Source organism: Plectrocnemia conspersa, unplaced genomic scaffold (assembly GCF_051122295.1).
Source record: "Plectrocnemia conspersa isolate PC_06_02 unplaced genomic scaffold, ASM5112229v1 ptg000010l, whole genome shotgun sequence".
Taxonomy (NCBI): domain Eukaryota; kingdom Metazoa; phylum Arthropoda; class Insecta; order Trichoptera; family Polycentropodidae; genus Plectrocnemia; species Plectrocnemia conspersa.
This window is the reverse complement of record NW_028277174.1, coordinates 30,048,808-30,070,866: the sequence shown is the minus strand read 5'-3', so window position 1 is coordinate 30,070,866 and position 22,059 is coordinate 30,048,808. Positions and strand designations below refer to the sequence as shown.

Below are 22,059 nucleotides of genomic sequence, written 5' to 3'. Positions count from 1 at the left end.
GCACTTTTTCTCGAACAGTGGTTAAAAGATCGCCGATCCAAAATTGCTCAATGTTTACGTGTGTAGCTTAAAGCGAATATGTGCAATTGATCGGAAAATTCATTGGGGTGTTCGCCCCTAGCTCTCGTCGGATCATCGACCGATGAGATATCGGCAATTTTTTTCTTGTTCACATCTCGTTGAATAAACATTGAACGCTGTGAATCTTGGGAAAGAAAGTTTTGTGCGTAGGAATCACATTTCTTATTTATCCGCACCACCCTCTATCTCTCTCTCTCTCTCTCCATTCAGCTGAGGGGGAGATCGTCGCCAATCGGGTCAAAGGTTTTCCGAAAGCGTCAGACGGAACAAGCACGCATGCATGGTTACCGTGGAACAAAAGGATTCGTTGAACATTTCTACACCAAAAAGACTATGCTTACGCAAGGGCTCTTGTTGTCGCGAAAATTTGCAAAACCGTGTTTTTTGCTTTCTTGTGTTGGAAACGTGTAAAAGAAACCTTTGAAGGGAGGTCGCTCGATGGTCAACCGATTGTTATTGTGGAGTAGAATATCAAGAACCTTGACTATATTTATCATATGACGGTTACTCAGTGGAGATACATATTCCTTAACCTTTACCAGACAAAAAATCTTATTAAATCTTATATTTTTTCACTGCAGAGTATATTTATTTCATTGTAAATTAGTATAATAATATTATATATTTCATAACAATAGCCTTTCGGAACACAAATTGAAGGTATTCGAGGTCACCAAAAGTCCTGCTTATAAATTACATTTTTTTCTGTTGATCCTTTTCGTAGTGAGAAGTATCTAGAACGCAACCCACTTCGAACGTCATTACATTAATAAGGAAAACCATGCTAATTGTATGCGTTCGTTTCGGAAAGTATGATCATCACCAACATAATAAACGGATACGCAGTGTCTATAGCTGGCGCGCGTTTCTTCTTGGTTCTTATGCATATGCAAGATGTTGCACAAATTGTCGCGGCAGAAGGGAAATGGTGTTTCTACTGCTTATTTTTTCTGCTGCTGCGGTCGCGGTGTCGTGACCAAAATAGTGTTTCGCCAGCTTTGCGGTGTCAAGAGCCCATTGTCACTAAGGTCGAGGTCGCCACCGTGTACTGACGTACAGAGCGCTACAATGCCGCAATCTGTCATAGTCACTGAGCAGGAAATACCAATAATTTATATCATATAAATATATCATATAAAAATCTTTCCACTTAATTTTAAAAGGATATTAGTAAAGTAAAGATACATGATCATAAAAATGTAGGATAATAGTCGAATGGTAATCTAAATGTCTAATAACTGTATAAATTCATCAGTTTCTGCTGCGAGAAAGATGAAATTATTACCATGTCGTGAATTTAAAGCAGGAAGAAGTGAAGTTTATGATAAAGTAGAGAATTGAAGGACAACTATCGTCACTCATTTAAAAACTTACGTTAACAAAAAAACAATGCTTTGGAAGGCGTTTCACTTGTCTACGAATTGATTGTTGAAATATTATTTCAGGGCAGTCTGCTCGACCCGCTCTTCTTCATTTTGCTTATAAATGCAATTTATATTTATTTAAAATACGCAAAAAAAACCCAGCCAGCTACAACTGAATTACAAAAATCAGCACAAAATTTAAATAATTATTTTATCGAACAGATTTTTTGTTGTTGGATGTTTTATTTTGTATGTGAAATAAGAATATAAAGCCGATCGGTGAAATGACGCGGTAGACGTCCTTCAATGCCGCTCCGCCTCATTGTTGCTAGCGTAGCTCCAAGATAACGAACTGTTATGCCTGCACTACACTCGCTGGAAGTTGGCCAAGGACGGAGAATATAGTGGGTTACTTCGGTCGAGTTCGGTCTAAATTCTCTCGGAAGTTGTCCGAGGCTACCAAGAACGGGAGGTAAAGTGGGGGTAATTCAGTCGACTTGGCCAGATTCGAGCGCTTCCGAACATAGTCGGCAAACGGACCGAAGTCGGAGCTGCTCTTTCGAGCGCGAGCGGTGAGATACTTCCCCTTTCGCTCTCTCGCGTGTTAAGTGACTAGAGTGAGAGATAATGATATGTTTTTTTGCATCGTGATCTCGTGGTCAAGTTATAATACCACATGCTTATCGGGGACTTCAACAGACTCTTACTGACATTTTTGAATATTTTAGGGCACCAAAAGGGATTAATTATATTTTTGATAGTATATTCTTCTAACAGATATCGTTATTATATGTTTTTCATATAAGATTAAATAATTAAAAAATAGTTATTGGTACTTGATTTTGTTAAAAAAAATTGTTTCGATTATCCTTACTTATTTTCCTAGATCGGTTTGTATAAATGTCACACCATAACGAATTCTTATTTAGAATCGATGGCGACAAATTCTAGGATAGTCACAGATGTGGTGTTCGTATTCTGAAGTATCATTTTTATGCCTTATGGCATTTTGCAAAACCGGACAAAGATTTTGCGTAAATTGAATATTTACGACCGAAAAGTTTTCACTGATATTGTATTGGTGAGTGCCCACACAAACTTTTATAATTATCAGTAGCGTAATTTTAATAATATGACAATTTAAAAATTGCGATTATATGGCACATTTTTCGATCGCGCGCAAATATATCAGTTGTACATTACAGCAGCCGCCGTGCGGACGTCATTCACGCCCGCTGTCCAGATGGCATATGAAATTTGTGGCAGTGTGGCCGCTACTCAGAAGTCGGCGACCTCGGCTGACTTTAGTTGAACTTCGGTTCGGACAACTTCCACAGAGTGTAGTGCAAGCATAACAGCTTTCACATAATTATGCTAGCATAATTTTCGTGTGCGTTGAATGCCGAAAAAAAATAATAGGTTCGAGACTTGTATGCTATTTGAAGCATAAAACATGTATATAGTCAATGCAAATATGACTATATACATGTTTTTGTAACATTCTAAATTTGACATGGTACTTGTTTTTTAAAAAAATGAATTTATAATCTATGATTTAATAACCCTATGTTATTGAAAACATTATAATAAATAATCACAGATATTAGGAGTACTCTAAAAAATTACTTTTTTTTAATGAAAAGTATTTTTACAATAACAAATTTATTTTACATTTTTCTACAAAATAATCTCCATCAACAGATACAACCTTCTTCCATCAGGCAAGTTTTTAATCCTATATTTGTAAAAAATAATAATAATCTAATAATTTTTGTACCATCTTAATTATGTTGTAGAGACTTAAATAGTAATCTGTTGGTGATATATAAGGAGAAAATGGAAGGTGAAAAACAGTTTTCATCCGAGAGCATTAATTTTTTCTCGCGTGATTCTCGCAATATGAGGCAGGCGCGTCGCCTTGTTCTCGTCGCTTAATGCGCGTGGAACCCACACGCCTTGTTTCCACGCTTTCCCAATATTTCTTAAATTTAAATATATCCTGCCTTATCTGTTAAGATGTCCTGAATCGACATCTCTGTATTGGCTTAAATTTCTGTAGCTATGCAGTCATCATCGATAATTTTTGGATTGAATTTCTAGATTTAAAATTTTAAACCATTGTTTTTAATTGACGAAACAGTGAAACTTAACCATAGATGGCACAAATGTTTTTGCTTGCTGTGGTTACCGATTTTTTTATTTGTTGCCGAAAGGAAATAAATATTTATCAAATTAATGTTCAGCCTAATTTCGAATAACAACAGATTATATAAAATAGGGCCTTAAGAAATCTTTGAAATCTTAAGAAAGTTGACGATGTACATTAAGACTTAAATATTTACTAATATTAGTGACAAGTATTGCAAATATATTATACATCGCACTAAAAATAAACCAAATACATGATAATTATTTAACTATTCTATAATTGAACAAATCTAACACCAAATAAATTTGTCTTGAACTTCATTTGGTATTTTGCTATTGGCCTATATAATATATTTGCAATTGATTGAAAGAATATATCAGATATTATTAAATCAAATTTATTCTTATTTAAAAATGGTTTATTTTTTATATATATGTATATATTATATATATTATGCTTATTTAATGAAAAGCAATTGTGTATATTAATGAAGTGACTCGTATTTGAAATCATATTGATTAGATAAATAAAATATTATTAAACTACACTAATATCCAATTAGTAGTAACACAGCTTCACTTTGACAAATTTAATTAAAAGATTACAGAGCTTAGAAACGTTCCACAAACTAACTCGGTTATTTTAGGCGAGATTATGATGTTTAGCTTCCTAGCTCAATTATTTTTACTGTTTTTCATAATTCTTATAAAGTTTATATTTATAATATAAAAATTCGACAGTAAAACTAAATATGGGATTTATAATAGTATAAATAAATATCAATTCGAGTTCGAAACTTGCATAATAAAATAAACAATACACTTTAAGAGCTTCAATATTTATTTAAAACTGAAACTGATGTAAATATTGCTGTTCTTAAAATCTGTTCATTCGTCGTTTTCGCCTATGTAATCTACTGCGGAATGTATCTAATTTAGATAGCTTATTTATAACCCTTTGTCCGGCATGACAGGTATAAACCATTGCTTACATATTTCTTTAAACTTATCTAGTAAATTGGATATAATTGAAATGTAAAACAATTTTGCCACAAAAATAAAATATATGATTAAATGTTTTTTTTAATTAGATCTGATTAAATAAATTCATCTTTGATTTATTAATCCTTATTATTAAGTCGCCTACTATATGACAACATGTAAAATATTTCACGAAAGTTACTGATTTGCATTTTCTCAAGTTATCCAGAATTTGAGTTCTATAAAGCGGTTAATTAATCGAGTTAGTTTTTTATTCAACCCAGCGGTTTTCATCGTCTCGGCGATTCCTTAACTCGAAACGGTTTCTATTTTTAGCTAATCTTGTTTCACGTTTTAATTCACTTACGTTTGTTTACATTTCAAAGACCCAGTGGATTGTCGGGCGAAGGGTTCATTTAATTATCGTTCACTTTGTACCCAACGACGATAGCTAAACCATATTCATTTTTAATACCCATCCACCCGTAAGTAAAGGTTTTTTTTAGGAAACGGCACAGTGGTCTACTCAGACAACCCTTAGCCGCAAAGTGATACATATTTGCTCTGAGGAGGGTTAACCACCCCGAATCTAGGGGGTGAATTCGCTGCACAACTTACAATGCTACATCTGACTTTGGTATTGTTGGTTGTGAAAATCTCCACAATACAACGAAACCCCCTTCAGTTTCGAGAATCAACGTCCATAATCGCCGTCACGGAATGGTCTGTTATTTAAGATTTGTTGCCAAAATTAAGCTCTTAGATCGAGGGAGATAAATAGGATCATATTGCTAATTCATAGAAAATAAATTCTTAGTACACACAATAAAGATTTAATCAAGACAAAGCCCCCTTTGACGGATATGATTTACGATCGCGCGTGTGTTATTTATCGTTTAGGGTTCGATTTATATTATATATATATATTTTAACGATTTTTAAATTTTGCAGGGGCTTAAATCTTACTATTCTTCTGTACATTGTTTTATCATCTTTAATATTTTTTCTTCTGGACAACTAACATATCCTGAACATTACCGTTTCTTTCGGTTTCTACATAGCCTGTTGTGAGGGCCGATTTATTTGGGGGACCACGACGGGAACGCGACGGCCGGCGGCGTCTCGTGCGCTTATCATTCGTAGCTTTACATAATAATAATGTATTCATTATTAACTTCAATAAATACTACTGCAGCGGGCTATTCTGCATCCATCACCATTCACCATCCGTCCGCTAAACTATTTTTAAAAATCGTTTAAGGCAAATGGGAAACCACTAGATTCAAATAATACAGGGATTATCAATACCAATATTATCGAGAGAGAAAACAATAAATTAAAAAAAAAATTCAATAATTAAATTGAAAAAAAAAACTGGAAAAATTTATTTTTTGCATATTATGTTGATGTTTCTGCTGTAACATACTTGCGAATTTTAAGAAAAACTCAAAGGATTTCAGAGTCGAATAAATATGTATTAACCATTGTCGCCTTTATATTTAAAAAAAATATAATAAAGAAGCAGATTAAATTTTGACTTACGTTATCCACATGTATGACTATTTGTCCATCTGTTTATGCATATTTCGTGTTTGAAACAATAAGACGGTTTTAAAACAATCTTCCTTACATTCAGGTACTTCTAAAAATATTAGTATTAAATATAGACACAATAAAAACTTTATTGTGTTGTCTACGAATACTAATAAAAATCAATAAGACGACTGTATACAAAAACCTTTTTGTCCTATTTATTTTTTACTTTCATTCATTTACTATATTGTCAGAAAAAAATATTTTTCTTTTGAATCATGGTCTTTGCTCGACTGCTTCTGCGTGACTTATTTTTTATACAAGGAGCTAGAGTACTACTCGCCAATTTAGTCCAATGCAATTATTTTTGGTCAGTTACGATTTTCCGAAAGAACATGATGAGAAAGGAGTACGTAGAAAATTACAAATCTGCTTGTTTAAAATGCGACAGATTTTTTTCTAAAAAAAACATGTATGTGATTTATTTATATAATCTTATTTTAATTATTGCACATTTCATATTTATTTTATAATATGTAAAAAAAATAAACCTTCACTGATGTAATAACATTGTTTTTGTTTATTAATATATTTTTGGTTTAATTTACTATTTAGCTTTACTATATTTTACTCATAAAAGTAATATCTAAAACGAAAATCTTATCGTGATTCATAGATAAGAACTGCGCTTAGCGATAAGTGCGTTGAAAATAAATATCAACACATACACATTGCTAACGTATAATACGTTAAAATATCAATCTTTACTTTATAAAATTATATTATTATCTCTAAAAATATTATGATATAATTTAACCCATAGTTGGTTCAATTCGTGTTGTTTCGTTATATTGTATACTGACCCTTTCTATTTCTGGCTTTCGAAAAGTGTTCTTTACTTTTAATTTGGTCTATATTTATAAGTACACTTTTATATTTACCTATCGCTTACTACCTCAAATGTAAAAATTAGGAGTTTTAGAAGTGAATGTCTTACCTTAGGAGCCTATTGTATTTCTTAAATGGAAACTATCAAAAATCCTTGTGAAATAAACACAGCCGTGTTTAACACAATTTTATTAACTATATAATAAATATAAATTAATGTTTTCTTATATAGAATACAATTTTGAACAACTATAAAAAATACGTGTTTTATATGGTAATACGAATTACTAGTTGATAATAAATGCTTCCATGAATAAACAGAATATGCTCAACAATTAAAACCAAGTCAAAAAATAGATATATAATTAATTTTATTAATAAAAAAGTGGCTAGTTATTATAATAAATAATCAGTATTTAAATTAAATAACCAGTAAATAAAAGTAAATGATCAGCATTTCATATTAATGATAATTATAATATATGGTTTTTAAATTATTGACAGTTGTGAAACGTATATTTTCTGTTTAAAGCCAAACGACACATACATTTTGACCATAATGTTAATGTGTCGCCCTACAATATTTTTAAAAACAAAATTTGCTAGTGGAGGAGTACGGGATTTAACAATAACTGATTACATGGCAACTGATAATTTACTTATTTTATTTAACTAATCGAAAGCTGAATTATTTACTGATCAAAAATGTATTTACAGACGATTTATTTTATTCTTCTGATCGTTACTTTTATTTAACTGCTTATTAATAAAATTATTTACTTATGAAATAAATAATTGTCAATATATAATTAATTATAAATCTAATTTTTAACTTGTTATGTTTTGTCACAGTTCTGTTTCGTCCGGTTACAATTATAAATACAATTTTTTTACCTGGTTTCGTATGCGTTTTATTCTCATGTATATCCTTGATTAGTGTTTTGTTTTTTTCAACTGTTTTAAGTTATTTTTATACACTTAAAAAATCATATAATTCTTGCGGCTTTTACCTTTTTTCAATTGCTTTGTTGTATAGTAAAAATATTGAAGTTAGTGATTATTATATAAATATAATTTCGATCAATAATCCTAGATTTTCCTAAAGTCATAAATAAATATTTTAAAAATCGAGCCAGGTCGTGCATCGTAAGCTGTAATAATATTTTGTAATTAAAAAATATTCATCACTGATTCACAAACTTTGATTTCAGTCTTGTGTCCTCACTACTTAGTATGTTATTGATTGTGTTTCATTTTATTCTCAAAACTATTTTATTTTAATATTTAAAAATAATAATTATATTTTAATATTAATAAGCTTTTAGAATTCATCTTTTACATATATACTTTGTGTTATACTATACCATAATAAATCATAAAAATAAAATATGATTGTGTCTTTTTTTAAGGCAAAGAGAAACTGTGAGTTTTGTCGAAATTATTAAATAAATAAAAACGACACATAAATAACGAGATATTATGAGGAAAAAACGAATAATATAGCTGAAATCGGCATGTTAGTAAATATTTATAGTTATGACTAATGTTGTAGTGCTATTTCATTATTCTAAATTCAAGTAACTTGAATTGCTGATCACATTCTGATGATAGCATGGCTTAAAAAAATCAGAAGTACTTCCTCTGTTTTTCCTCTCATAAATAAATATTTATTTTATTAAAATACAATTGAAGATCATCGAATCTTCACCTCAATGACATGTTGTCATTATAAGCGACACGTATTTTGAACATGGCCGAAAAAGGAACTGGAATTGGGCACGCGCGCCAATTCTAAACAACGCCACACACACACCATATTAGCTAAGTCCTAATTAAGATTCTCAGCCACGTGCCTAAAGGATATGAACAGTGTCAACTCGGCGGTTGCAATTTTCATTATGCACCCCACGAGGGGGCGGATTTTCGAAATTGTGACTCATCGATGCCACCTTGCATCCACCTTGCACACACCACCCAGTCTCTCAGTTCACAGCGCTAGTATCATACGTGGAATATCGACGGTGCAGCTTCCAAGAGACGTCTGAGCCACGTGGCGACCGAGGGAGAGGGATATAAAATGAAGGAGCAGGACGGGCTGCGGGCGTTGAACTCGCCCGAGGGGGTGGAAACAGACCCCCATTCGGCCGACCGAAACTGTGGATACGTTCCTCTGAATGCATTTTTGCGTGCATCGATCTAAAAAGGTTGGCTTTGTGTGACGATTGTGACAAAACGGTGAGATACAAAAAAAAAAGAACAGGTGATCAGGTAAATAGAACAGGTGAAAGACGAAACACGTTTGGGTGGATTGTTTGTTTTGCCATTGAAATATTTACATTCATATGTATGTATATATGTACTATTTTACCATATATTTTTTTACCCCAAGAAAGATCCCTTACTAATTCAATACTGAAATTTAATCAAAACTGTGGCATGAGCAATAAATATAAATTCTCCAACTAAAGCAAACACTCGTTTAATACAAATGTATAACGTAATTGATATCGAAATAGCGACCTTAAATACCAGCAGATTATAAATAATCTATTAAAATGCAAAGGCATAGAATTAACAATACAAATTAACTTATATTTTTATTAATTATTAAAAATATTAAACAGCTGAATTTTAATATATTATATTTTGTAGTTAACACATTAGTGTCGGGAAACGCATATATGCGTCATTCTTTGCTTACATAATATAACCAATATCGATTTTAACCTTCTACCTAATTTTATGTATTTAAATATAATAAATATTATTTTCTCTCGCAAAAATGTTATTACGGTAAACTTAATATTTGGTTTTATTTATAAAATACAATAATATTTTTGAGCAGTATTTTTAGATTATGTCATTATATGTATAATAAATGTATTTATAAATCATTTGATTAGTTTACACAACTAATATATTTTCCGTTGATTTTTTATTGGGTACAATACTAGCAATAGAACTTGAACTATATTGTTGGAACTTGACCTACAGGTTTAGTGAAAACTGACTTTACAATAAATCTTTATTTTTTTGCAACATTTTTAATTGGATTTGATTGATCTAGTTTTCTTTATAAACTGGTTCTACTACTATCGTTAATGAAAGTCCATCTGTAACTTGTTTTAATCCTCGTACGTTCCATGGTCCATCCATCAAATTCATAAAATTAGTGCATAGATTCAGACGGCATATGATTTGCGATTTTTTTTATCATTTCTGCTGTACTTAAGCAGATGGGCTCTACTTTATGGTACATTGAATGGAACAAGTGTGCATTACATGGTACATACACACACGTTTTTTACGTATGTAGTCACATTTTAACTGACAAATCATTTCCGAAACCGCGAATGGTAATTCGTCCGACGTACCGTTACCACTGCAAATGATCCGAATTCGTATGCCGATTGTTACGTCCGCGTTTTTATAACGAACCTACATTTTGACGTTATAAAAAAACGTGAATGGGTGTTTGTACGTATAAATTACGGCTCGGCACGTAACAAAAAAATACCTTTTGGAAGTCTTTTCAAAAAATGGATATAAATACGAGTTCCAGACACAGACGGGCACCGCGCGAATGTTGCAGCGGTTTGCTTATTTTCACGCTTTTGCTTGTTTTCTCTATCGATTCACCCAGAAGTTAATTCGGTGGATGCATACCAGACGCTATTGTCTGTCGGCAGATCGTAATTAGAAAATGTTTGGCGCCTCTGCAACTTGATGTATTCGAGTAATAAACTATCTAAGATCCCTTATGGATTGAGTATGATTTGCTGAGTCTTTGATTGATTGCTGCATTTGACACTTTCTAATCTTGGTTTAAGACGATTGATTAGATATGGCTATGTGCAGATGTTGGCAGAAGAGTAATAGCATACAATAATATAGAATATAAAAACCAGCAACTTAAAGTATAATTTGCATAACAAGACTGTGACAAAAATAGTTTACAAAAACAACAGTAGCTTAACGTTGACAGCTAATTAAATTAAATCTTGTGTTAAACTCGTCAGAAGGAAAAAAGCTCCTTTGCTTATTTGTGCTTTTTAACCGATTAGAACTAATAGGGCGTAAATAGAAGTATTAAAAAAGTGTTTGTTTAATATTAAAAAAACAACCAGTGACTGGGCAACTTTTGCCCAACCTCCTTGAAAAAATCTGAAATGGTTTAAATTATCTGGATATTCCTCAAATAAAATCTAAAAAAAACTAACGCGAAACTATTTTTTAAAATATGTCATTTCAGTGAAATCATATCAGAATGCATTTTTACCGGTAAATATATATTTTTACCAGCGAAAATATTATTTATTTGGCAGGTGCTAGTCAAATTATATAATTTAACTTTTCATTTACATTTACATACTTATCATTGATAAATTAATGTTAGTGTATTTTTCGGTGAAACTATATATTTTCGCTAATGAAGTCCAAATACATTTTCACCAGTAGATACATAAAATTCCTACTGGCGAAAATATGATTTAATAGATACATTTACCTACTAATCGTAATTTATTAACTTGAATGTGTATTTTTCAGTAATATATTTTCATTAGTAAAGTCTGAATACATTTTCACCAGTAGATATATATTTCTACTAATGAAAATATAATTTAATACATAGGCGCTTGTGAAATTATATGCTCTCTAAAATATCTATGAAAGTTAAATTGACAGTTGCGAAACGTCCATTTGCTGTTTAAACCCAAACCTCACCTAATGAATGTTTTAAAACAAATGATTATTGATTTTGGACTTAACTTAATAAGTTTAGAACTTTCATTAAGTTAAGTCCAAAATACAAACTAAGCCAACCATCTCTCAGGGAAAAATTAAAAATACAGACAGACATTGCATCTCGCATATTGCTCCATTGTTTGTCTGCATTTGGATATAAATATGATAGCTATCCTTACGTATATATCTACTAGTGAAAATGTATTCCGATATGATTTTACTAAAATGACATATTTTAAAAAATATTTTTTGGATAGATTAGAAACTGTTTTTTCTAGATTTTCTTTCAGGAATAAACACATGAAACTGAATGTATTCTGTATTTAATCCCGTTGTCAAATTATCGATAATACAATCTATAAAAACATTAAATGTATATAATTCAATTGGTGCTGTTGTTGATTTTTCGGTACTTCTTTGTTTTTTCCTAAGGTTTGAATATTCAGATCTAATTCCTGAATTTACTGCTACTTATTTACATTCCTTAAATATTTTCGCTTATGTTTAATATTTTTTAAACGTTCAAAAAGCAATAATAATTTGTCATCAAATTTTAACGGTCAACAACAAACACACGGTTTAACAAACGGAACCGCGTCAAAAAAATACAATTTGTCCCTATGAGTAATAATGTTTATTGTGAAAGTACTGGTACATATGAAGTGAGTGCTTTTGATGGCAATGTTCCGCTTCTCTGCATATTTTAATGTAAGGAGATTTAAAGAAGAAAGATTGAAGATTAATAAATGAGAACCACTGCATTAAGCACTGCAATACATTAAGCTGCTGCATATCAAATTTGTCACAACCCACAAGTACTGTCTGTATTTTAATATACACAAAAAGGGGTTGTTTGTTGATCCTTGTTTAATTTTATATCGAAACTGAGTAAACATAGATCCTGCAGCACCGCGACACTAGTCTGTTTGCTTGCTTTATTACACCAACCATGAATGGTACTGTAAATATGTTATATTCAAGATACCACTAAATGTGCCATATGTGGAGAAAAAACTCACAGCAACTTTTTAGTTAGTTCTAATTTTCTTTATGGGTCGTTAAAAAAGTGAAGAAATTCCTAAACGAGCGTCGGCTCGTGTGTTGTCTTCTTCCTTTCGGAGCGATTAAGGATAATCAGGATGCGACGAGAATGCAAGGCACGTTACGAGCTGACACTCCGTTTGCGGCCCACGCATTCCTCTCCAGCCTGGAATTGGTACGTACTGGAAGGAGTAATGGGTGTGTTCTGGAATCGTAGTGGGTCTTGTAAAAGGCTCAAATGAGCGCTTTGATATTACCATAAAGATGCTATGAAAACGGCAAATGGTACATGTTGCCATGAAAGCTTATAAATGTATCTTTCTTACTCATCTACTACTACTAAAAAATGTATTGTGTAAATTGAATATAACAACAAAACATTTGCTATCTGAAATTAAATCTGATATTATCAAATGAGTTGTATCGTCTCCTATAATACAATACTTAGAACGCCATATAAATGTATTCGTATGCATAAGATCGTGTCATATTAATATTTTATTATTAACTCTATTTACCTATGTATGTAAACTAATATTATTATATAGATAATATAGGTATTTTTTTGCTTATTTATGATTTATATTTAAATAAGTCTTAATAGTTTCAAAATATATTATATTATATTTTATTCTATCCAATGCATTATATATGTTTTCTCTCTATATTTTAATATTATTTCTCTTCTATTATTTTGTATTACCTTTTTAATTATATTATAAACTTTGCCTTTTCATTTTCCGCAAATTACGATGTATAATAATAAATATGTATGACACGATATTTTTGCCCTAAAATTAAGTTTTATATGTATATATTTTTTTAAATATTTTGTCTAACCTGACAGGCGTAAGCTCAATAACAATACCCGCAATTAAGTAATAAAACAACCAGACTCTTCAGTCTGAGAATCGTTGACATTTATATAAGTAATTATAAAATATGTGTATTATAATGTATAATTCATAAACGTCACTTTGCAGCTGAGGTCGTTTTTTAATAATAGCGCATTTTTATTAATAAAAATTCGAGTCTGCTTCCGTGGTTCGATCTCGCGACATTATGGTTATCAGCTAATACCATATGGACTATTTTATTCTGATCTTTATGATTGATCGTTTTTGCTGATTGATCATAATATATCAAAAATAACGACTATGGTACATATTTATGTGTATTTAATTAATTTTAAACCGAATTTTTATCTATACTTTATATTTTTAAACTACAATAATATTAAAATCATAATATTTGTTATTGTAGTATCGAGTCTATTATTCAAGTATTTTTTAGGATTAAAATTTAGTTGCCATAAAAATATTTAATACACATATTCTATGTTAGTTTACCTCTATTATAATTATCGTTTTAAGTCTTATGATAAATTTGACGAGCTGTCGGTCCCTCACTGTTGCGAGATTACGCAGCTAGCGGCGTGCGCTTTTAGGCTATACATTTTATTTTTGCCTAGCTCTGAATTTTTTAAAAACATTTTTAATATTTAAAAAATATTTTTTTATTGTAGAGTATAAATGGACATGTCTACACTGCATATCGATGGCTTTGCTAACTCCACTTTTGTGTGAAAATTACATTTTGTACCTTTACATGCTCTAAAAATTGCTATCTCCAATTAAATACTATAATTTTATATCAAGAAAATTGGGATATTGTTTTATATTCCTATTTTCAGGTTGTCTGTTTAGTTTTTTGTTTCTCATGTAAAGTTGCCAAATATGTAGTTAGCAAGTTTACACTTTAAGCCATCGATATGTTTATAATAATTTATTTATAATTCTTAAAAACATTTTAATTGTTTGCACAACCGGAGTTAAATGGAATTTAAAAGGCGAGCGACCATTCCCGCATTTCTGCGTTTACTTATAATTTATGAGTCAGAATTTTTATATCATTTGAAATAACGAAATATCATTATTAAATTATATTGTCTGATCAACTTACACAGTTAGTACTGATTTACCCCATTGTAACGAATTAAGCTTACACCTTTTCGATTTATGCAGAAGATTAAAATAATAATTAAATAAAAATAATAATACATATGTACATATTTGTTTCGATAGGATTTCCCTCATAAGATAATATTTTTTATATAAATAATAATATATCATTAAGGATCACTAACCTTAAGGGGTGTGGCTTCGCAGCCGGTGAAAACTTGGTAATTATTTATTAATTAAATTTACATATTGCGACAAACCATAACGTTTTCTTTGAGTTGTGCTGGAGAAGCTGGCGGAGGGATGATGTCAGTGTAAGATCCTCAAAGGCCTTGTAAGTGAGGCAGCGACGGTATAGTGAAGGTTGGTCCCTCTGCTTCAGGCGTGTCTGGTGGAGTCTTTCTAGTAATGGCAGTCCATGCCCATATGGGTTCTCGCCTAAGCGTATCTCCTGTCAGGCCGTGTCTGCCCCTCTTCTCATTGGAGACCAGTCTTAAGTATTAAGAGTTTCAAAGCTAGTTGACGAATTACAACTATACAGCGATTATCCAGCCAAATGAAATATGTATACGCCTCTAGAAAGTGGCATTAGTTTGATGGACATCTTTCCGAGGTTGAATTGTGCAACGGAAATGTTGTGGCCTTACGGTGCTTTTTGTCTTCCGGTGATATATTGTTTTCCGTGACCATTTCGCAACAAAGAACCCTTTTTTCTAGACGTAACGAGGGCTTTTTGTGTGGTCCACTTCTTTACATTCGATTTTCTAATTTATCCATATTATTACGAATGATAACCCTTGTTATTTAACTTGAAATGTCTTAACACAGTCATATTCACAGGAAAGCAGTTCTGGAAAAGACCCAAAAAACTACTAGTTTTTATATACGGCTGCAAACATTTATGTTACTTATTTAATAATAATTCTTTGTGTAACGATTACTATTTAAACAGGCAGTGCACTTCCTTGCTTAGGTTAATTTACGAGTAGTCCTAATCTGCCCAAATAGGCGTTTGACTCGATCACTTTCTTCTCTATTTTAGCTAATTTTCAAGTTGCTTTAAATAATTAGTAATAATCACTAATCTCTAAATTAAATATGTATCTAAAAAACTGTTATTTCATACTCATAACGTGCATGTATCACGTCGAGCTTGTACAATATGGGATCGAATTGCTGACTCTGTAATTCTACACTAGATTAATATCGATTGACGCTTCACTCACGCGTATGAATAAATTGTTATTGAACGCATTAATTAGAGCAATGTGCTAACGTGACATCACAATATTAAAAACTATGCCACCAGCTCGATGACCCTGTTTTCTTTTCCAAACCAATAATAAACTGCATGAGTTTTCTGTATGAGTCACTACCATTTCATATCCGACTGTTGCAACAGGCCGTATATTGCAAATCTACGACTGCTAAACCGTTAGATACTAACAGGACCAAAAGCCCACATCCGACTAAATACAAGTGGGCGACATTTGGCAAATTTATATTGTGCAAGTTTAGAAAAGCCATCAAACGTCGTTTAAGATACGACGGATCAATCTCGCGGGCGACCGGTTGAAGTTAAAAGTTTTCACATTTAACCGCAGTACGTTAACCTCGCTTCGATTTTCGATCCGATCTCTCTTTATGTAATGTAAATAAATCTGCGATGAATGGTAACTATCAATGATATCAGCGTTTTTTAAATATATATTTATATATATACACAAAACGTTTTGTTTAAATATAGTTTCAAGGCTGACACAATTGAAGTGGAACAAACGCTTGAATGATTAACGCATGTATAGCATATTGTTTATCAGTAGTTCGATTCTAAATTTACATCGTACTACTATAAAGTATTTTTATCGTACAAGATAATTTTTGTTATGTCTTTACATACATTTTTAACTGAAAAGGTGATCGTTAACTTTTCATCGCCTCTCGCTATAAGATAAATGCGTGTTAACGTTCTTCACTTACATTTTTTGCATTTATATGAATAGTAAAGCATTAAAGTTAAAAACATTAACGCTTCATAAAATAAAGTATAAATATATTCACGCCAGATTTATGACTGAAATTTGTACATTAACATGTGCACGCAAATTGTATGTTTTCGAAATAAAATGGAGTGATTCTGCTGAAAGCATCGAAAAACCGTGTAGATCAGGTAAAAACTGGTAAATGCAAATTCATCTGATTTATCACTTCACCGTTGTGTAGATGAATTCGCAAATACGCGACCTGACGTCGCAAACAAGATTTGTTTAACAACTCTTTGCTGTTAAAAGTTAAACAAATAAATAATTATTTATTTTCTAAGAAACACATTTAGGATGTTTTGTGATATCGATACATATGTTATATAATAACGTAAAAGAGGATCGGAATAGCATAATCCGCATGGCCTAGGTTACTAGTCTAGGCCCTAGACTAGTAACCCAAAGACCGCGAGTTCGAGCTACGGAAGCTGATTTTTTTATAAAAATACGCTAGTAATAAAAATTGTTTCAGCTGCAAAGTGACATATTTAATTATAAATTATAATACATATTATGCTTGCACTACACTCAACTGAAGTCAGCCGAGGTCGCCGACTCCGAGTAGCTGCCACTGCCACAAATTTCATGTGCCGTCCGGACGGCGGCCGTGAACGACGTCCGCACGGCAGCTGCTGTCACGTACAGCTGGCATATTTGCGCGCGATCGAAAAATGTGCCATATAATCGCAATTTTTAAATTGTCATAATATTAAAATTACGCTACTGATAATTATAAAAGTTTGTGTGGGCACTCACCAATACAATATCAGTGAAAACTTTTCGGTCGTAAATATTCAATTTACGCAAAATCTTTGTCGGCTTTTGCAAAATGCCATAAGGCATAAAAATGACACTTCAGAATATGAACACCACATCTGTGACTATCCTAGTATATGTCGCCACCGATTCTAAATAAGAATTCGTTATAGTGTGACATTTATATAAACCGAACTAGAAAAATACATAAGGATATTCGAAACGATTTTTTAAACAAAATTAAGTACTACTAATTTTTTAGATTTATGGGAAAAAATATAATAACGATATCTGTTAGAAGAATATACTATCAAAAATATAATTTATCCCTTTTGGTGCCCTAAAATATTCAAAGTTGTCAGTAAGAGTCTGTTGAAGTCCCCGATAAGCATGTGGTATTATAACTTGACCACGATGCAGCACTCGACATACGTGCTGACCATAGGACGCCTACGCGCATACTGAAATTGAACTGAGTTACTCGTTTTATCTCAGTTTGCGAAACACCATATCATTATCTCTCTCGCTCTCGTTACTTAACATGCGAGAGAGCGAAAGGGGAAGTTTCTCACCGCTCGCGCTCGAAAGAGCAGCTCCGACTTCGGTCCTTTTGCCGACAATGTTCGGAAGCGCTCGAAGCTGGCCAAGTCGACTGAATTACTTTACCTCCCGTTCTCGGTAACCTCGAACAACTTCCGAGAGATTTTAGAGCGGGCAGAACCGAACTCGACCGAAGTAACCCCGAATTAACCCACTATATTCTTCATCCTTGGCCAACCTTGGCTAACTTCCAGAGAGTGTAGTACAGGCATTATAATTTATAATAAATTATATACATAGATATCACTGATTCGCAGATTTCTATCTAATTATTAATACTCACTTGTAGGTATTTATTAATTTTATTAATTTATTTAGCTAATATAGCTAATTTTTTCACTAAACACACATATAATGCATAATATAAACATAAACAGAAAATAAAAAATACTTATTTATTTCTTAATACAGAAAGTGCTTCTTTATTCCAATTAGAAAACAAAAAAAGTATACATTTACCCCGTTTTTATGCATTGGGCTTACGCCTGTCATGTTACAACGTTTTTTTTTAAATCATGTGTCAAAAAATAGTTATTATTGTTAGATATTAAAATTATTTTTTTAAACTTTATAATGTCTAAAACATAAGTTTTTATGTTTTATTTATTTTCACGTAAGAACTTGTGATTCTAATTTATAACAACTATTCTTTATACTGCATTTTTTCGTTTTAGAAAATATGTATACAAATAAGATCAGCATTAACTAGTAAAAGTGTAAACATGAATTTTATATTATTTGGGATTGACTTTTACAACTAGTTAAACGCCGAAAGAGTTGTCTTATAACAGCTAATAATACAAAATACATCATTTATGTAGAAATTACACTTTATGAAGAAGAGTCGTAGAGTAGTCTCTGGACTTTGTTGCTCTTTCTTAGTCAATAGTGTAACATAATTTATAATGGTCATTCGAAGAAGCTTAGACGAATTGGTAATATGTGAATTGAGAGCTATTAATGTTTGGCTCAACCTCCAATACACCCATTTGTGAAAGCTTTAGTTTAAGGGTGGCCGTCCTATAATTACAAATTACAGTTCAAACAATGTTTATTCGATGCGAGGACATTCGTGTTATTTTTATAGACGTGTCTAAGTTTATGAAAAAAGTGCTAAAAAGCTTCTGGCCAAACCAAACATTTACTATATGACAATTATATAATATTCAATACCAACAGACTTACCTATTAATATATTAGTTAAATTCTGAAAAAAATATGACAACTCTTACAAAAATCAATATTTATTACCAACAATATATTCTAAAAATCAGGATATGAACCAATTTTACAATGGAACAGATTTAAATGTCTAATAGAATAAGAGTTTAAATGTTATTTAGCATACAAGTGTTTTCCCACACTTCTCAATTGTTATTATCTCCCTATCATTATCCAATGATTACTTATTGTATCCTCTGGTCGATTAAGATATTTTGGTCAATCCGGTATCAATTTTTCTATTAATCCACGTTGCATTGTCTGTGGAAGAGCTATATGGCAGATGATGGTGACGTGTGGTCACAAATTTATCTATATGGACCGATGACTGTTGTCATCGTTGGTCCGTTAATTGCCGGATGCTGGGTGTTATATATCGCCCGCCACATCAACCCCTTTTTTGGCCATGTGGAATAATTTGTTGCTGTGCTGCTGCTGAATTACGATTAATTTAAAGTACAGATGAGTGGTTTTTTATCCGACCAATCGTAAATTGTGCACTGAGGGAAAACCCATTATGGTCATACGTCCAGAATTATATTTTGATGAACGAGCGTTGTAGCAAGAGCAGTGCATATGCACCTGCAAACGCAGACTTTAGAAATAGACGTAGAACAAGCGAGCATTAAGGTAATCAATGAGTCATGCTTTACAATGCAGATTTTTTTCATATGTGGTCTTACAATCTTAAACAATGGTTTTATAAATGTCAAGCTAAATAAGTAATATTTGATTTATTAAGATAGAAGTTTGAAACTAGTTTTAAAATATACAACAATAATTTTAACTTTCATAAATAATAACTGGATTGTCTATCTTCTTCAATACTACATTTCAAATTCGGTATTGCTTCTATGAAAATGCTGTTAATTCAGTATTAATAATTTAACTTATTTCCTGTATTTAATTTTGGTAATATGTGCATTTCTTATTACTGCAAAATTATTCATAATAAATATAGAAACAGTCAAATGTTAAGGGATTAAGACACAATGCAAAGCGTACGTTTATTAGCCTGTAAATATAATTTATACATAATTAAATACAATGTAAATCATTACATATTGAAATTAAAACATGTAAAATGATGAACCACATTTTTATTACCATATTTTTTCTCAAGGAATATGCAAAAATAAGATCAACGTTAACTGATAAAAGTTGGTACTAGTTATTATTTTTGTGATCAATTTATTTTCTATATTTTTATTTGAATAATACTTTTTTTATTTTTGTTGTGTTTTTTATGTAAATAAAAATAAAAATATTATATTATCTTTATTTTAATTTTATATTTGAATCTAGAGAAATATATCGCCCGCAATTCACAGCCAGCAATTTACCGCCGCGTCAATTGATGGCATAAAAAATATATAGCTTACAAATGATCGCTAGCATATTTTACCGTCTAAAGGCTATGATATGTGTTTATACAAACTCGCTTATTTATTGTTTGGTTGTCGGTATGGCAAGTCTAAAATAAATAATTTTAAATCAATACGTATTTTAATAGGTTTAAATTAAATATTGTTCTAAAAAGTCCATGAAACTTAATTTGACAGTTGCGAAACGTCGATTTGATGTTCAAACCCAAACCTACCCTAAACGAATTATTCTAATACAAGTTCAAAAATTTTCATTAGGTTATGTTTGGGTTTGAACAGCAAATGGACGTTTCACAATTATTACAGTGAAGTTATATTTTCAATAGTAAGAATATAACTTTACTAACTAAGCCAGTAAAAGTGCATTAAACAATTCTACTGATCAATATCTGTGAAACTATTATTGAAAAACCTTATTTTTAATGTAAAATGATCAATAAATTTATATAAATTATATGTAATGCCTGGCGATAAATTATGCTAGCGATCTTTGGAGACTATAAATTGTTCATTCGATTAATTCACACGGCGGTAAACTGCTAGCGATTAATTGCTGTCAACATACTTAGCCGTTGAACAAGTTCTATTTTTAAATATATTTTCTTGCAAATATTGCAGCAATATAAGTGAAATGTCAGATCAGCGTTTGTTGAAAAGCAAAGACAACTTGTAAAACGTAATATCTAAACCATTTGATAACCACTGTATTTTATTTTTATTTATAAGTAAAATTAAAAAAATTGCACCTCATCAAAATCTTTGTTTTAGTGTGAAACATCTCACATTTTATTTACGCTAAATTACCGTTTAAAATGTATAAAAAAACAGGGAGTATTTCTCCACCGCTGTTTATGGATGTATACATTTAACATTTAAGGAATCCCAAGAACTTAACCATAATTTGACTATCTTCGCTGAACGCTCATGTGTTTTTTGGTATGTGTGTATAATCGCGTACAAACATACGCGGGTGGTATTTAACTGGAATTTTTAACCGCAGTTTGCATTACAGCACCAGAGTAGTCGTATTCTGGAATTTTAGTTGCGTATTTTTTACTAGTCTTACACATGGCCTTAGTGTTTAGAATGATTAATAAAAAAACGTGTTTACAAACTGACAGCGAAAGTGGTGAGAAATAAACGATTCATAGGTGTGTCAGTACACGACTTTGGCGTCATTTCGAATTATGGAACGCTGCCAGCGCAATAAGGATGCGTTTGTAACGTAGAAAATTGCATCGTCCGGGTCAATGGTTCTCAAACTATCTGTTATTTAATTTTTTTACAACAATTCATATCGTTACGTTCATAC

General features: G+C 31.5%; 1 protein-coding gene and 1 long non-coding RNA gene across 3 annotated transcripts in view; one reads left to right on the top strand and one right to left on the bottom strand.

The window, feature by feature from the left end:
* Graf (GTPase regulator associated with FAK) overlaps window positions 1-22,059 on the top strand; it is a 102,202-nt gene that overhangs the window by 22,215 nt on the left and 57,928 nt on the right. The window lies entirely within an intron of this gene.
* Window positions 1,002-18,588, bottom strand: LOC148231324 (uncharacterized). Its single transcript, XR_015810980.1, has 2 exons — window positions 18,348-18,588; window positions 1,002-1,806 (listed from the first exon to the last, which is right to left on the bottom strand). It is a non-coding gene; the product is annotated as an uncharacterized LOC148231324 (long non-coding RNA).